Source organism: Schistocerca gregaria, unplaced genomic scaffold (assembly GCF_023897955.1).
Source record: "Schistocerca gregaria isolate iqSchGreg1 unplaced genomic scaffold, iqSchGreg1.2 ptg001431l, whole genome shotgun sequence".
NCBI lineage: Eukaryota > Metazoa > Arthropoda > Insecta > Orthoptera > Acrididae > Schistocerca > Schistocerca gregaria.
The window spans coordinates 17501-20000 of NW_026062730.1; the positions used below are offsets into that span (position 1 = coordinate 17501).

Consider the following 2500-nt stretch of genomic DNA (forward strand, 5'->3'; position numbering starts at 1 on the left):
ACCCAAGTTACGCTGCACCTTAACCCAAGTTACGCTGCACCTTAACCCAAGTTACGCTGCACCTTAACCCAAGTTACGCTGCACCTTAACCCAAGTTACGCTGCACCTTAACCCAAGTTACGCTGCACCTTAACCCAAGTTACGCTGCACCTTAACCCAAGTTACGCTGCACCTTAACCCAAGTTACGCTGCACCTTAACCCAAGTTACGCTGCACCTTAACCCAAGTTACGCTGCACCTTAACCCAAGTTACGCTGCACCTTAACCCAAGTTACGCTGCACCTTAACCCAAGTTACGCTGCACCTTAACCCAAGTTACGCTGCACCTTAACCCAAGTTACGCTGCACCTTAACCCAAGTTACGCTGCACCTTAACCCAAGTTACGCTGCACCTTAACCTAACTTACGCTGCACCTTAACCTAACTTACGCTGCACCTTAACCTAACTTACGCTGCACCTTAACCTAACTTACGCTGCACCTTAACTGTCACATGTAACGTCACAGGAATGTAGCTTTGCCTAACAGCAACCCTCTGAACATAGTTCACTGCTTGGATCCTCTGGTGTCATGTGTATTTCTTGATGCCATGGTGCGTACCCTCACATAAAGGTCTTTCGAGTGTTGCGTACTTTCTACACAGTCCCGCTAACCACTGGAAGGGTGTACCGCTACAGAACGAATATCGCCCTCCCCTCCTGCCCTTCCAAGCTGGTCGGTCAGGCGTTTGTTTGTGAAATGAGCCTTGCAGCTGTTCAGTTGCATTCGGTTGTCGATGCAGTCAGTGTACGTTGTGGTACGGCCTGTGTGGACTGTCCGCTGATGTACGCGTAACCCACACTGATCATCCGTCGTTACGTACTGAGTGACATAATGTGGCACATGCTTGACCGTACACCGGCTGCGCCCTACAATGGCGAATCATAAGGGCCATATGTTGTGCACGATGCTACTTGTCTCGTCTCCCCATTACAGCGAGATTGCACTGTTGTACGCCGTACAGACATGTGGTAGGTAGGTACGGACGAAAGTATTGCATGTTGGCCCCCCCCCCCCCCCCTCCTCCCTCTGCCGGGAATCAGCGTGAGCCGTCTGTTGATGTAGCGACGAGGGTTTTCCTATTTAATCGTATTGCCCCACACAACATGATAGCACGGTGGACCGCGTTCCACATCTGCGACATGCTACAGAGGCCGGTTGACAGTCGACCGCGCAAGGGACATTGCACACGTGCGCGGACCATCTTCCACGTGTTCTCTCGTGTACATGCCGCAGTGTGTATGTGGGCTGATGTAGCGTGTCGTGACACATAACATGCAGGCATGCCAGAATCGTAGATTTCGCAAATGTAGATTGACGTATACGTTTGCTGCCAAAGATCCGCAAATGAACTGGAAATCAGTTGTTGAGCGGTTGTTCGCGCTGCAGGTGCATCGGTGATAGCGACGATCGGTACATCTATGAACCGGTTGTTTCGGCGGTACCCGCCATGCCCCCGAACCTGAGTTGGCCATGTGGGTATGAAGCGATACGAGGCTGTGGCTTGGCGGGACAGTCCCCGGCCGGTGAGGGGGGGCCGCCCGGCGTGCTGGCCGCGCGCTGCGTGAGCGCACGCACTACAGCCGGCTGGTGGGGGGCGCCCAGTGGCAGGAGCGCCGGCCGACGGGCCCGGCTGGCGTCCCAGCTATGCGCCGGCGCACCCTGCGCGCGGCGCCAGGCGGCCAAAGTGGGTTCTGCCGAGCCCGGTGCGAAGCGCGGTGGACATCTGCAGTGTGCTGGTCCGATTGCGGACTGTGTGCGTTGAGGATGCGCCGCCGCCCGGCACTCGGCGTCGCGACGCCGTCTGCTGCTCGGTCGCCCCCAGCGGTTCTCGCAGGTGGTTTGTATCGCAGCTCTGCGGACGTGTTGGCGCGTGCGCTGTGCTGGGAGAGTTCGCTTCTGCACCCAAGTGGGGCTTTGCCCTTCTGTGGCGCTGGCGTTGGAGCTGCCGGTCACCGTAGGTGGCGCGTGTTGTTTCCCGCCGGCAATGCCACGACAGCACGCTCCCGGGCCTCTGTCGGCAGCGGCAAGCTCAGTTGGGAGCACGGGTGTTCGCACTGAAAGCGTCTACTCGCCCATCTCCGGGCGATTGCGCCTCTCTCGAACCCGACCAAGTACTTAGGACGGCGCTGCGCGCCGCCGGGACCTGAGAGGGTTTCGAGGTGTATCGTGCAGGGGAGCTCAGCCTCCTCCTGTTTGCAGAATAATTGAGCGGACGCTTGCGTGTTCGCGCGGGCCCTCGGGACACACTCCCGGGCGGCCGGCTGCTCAGCTCTCGTTGACGCAGCTCCCTGGTTGATCCTGCCAGTAGTCATATGCTTGTCTCAAAGATTAAGCCATGCATGTCTCAGTACAAGCCGCATTAAGGTGAAACCGCGAATGGCTCATTAAATCAGTTATGGTTCCTTAGATCGTACCCACGTTACTTGGATAACTGTGGTAATTCTAGAGCTAATACATGC

At 56.8% G+C, this 2500-nt stretch overlaps 1 non-coding gene across 1 annotated transcript in view; it reads left to right on the forward strand.

The window, feature by feature from the left end:
* The first annotated feature begins 2326 nt into the window (after positions 1–2326).
* LOC126332172 (small subunit ribosomal RNA) overlaps positions 2327–2500 on the forward strand; it is a 1893-nt gene continuing 1719 nt past the window's right edge. Inside the window, exon 1 of the ribosomal RNA XR_007563583.1 lies at positions 2327–2500. This exon is cut by the window's right edge and continues 1719 nt beyond it. This is a non-coding gene — a ribosomal RNA (small subunit ribosomal RNA).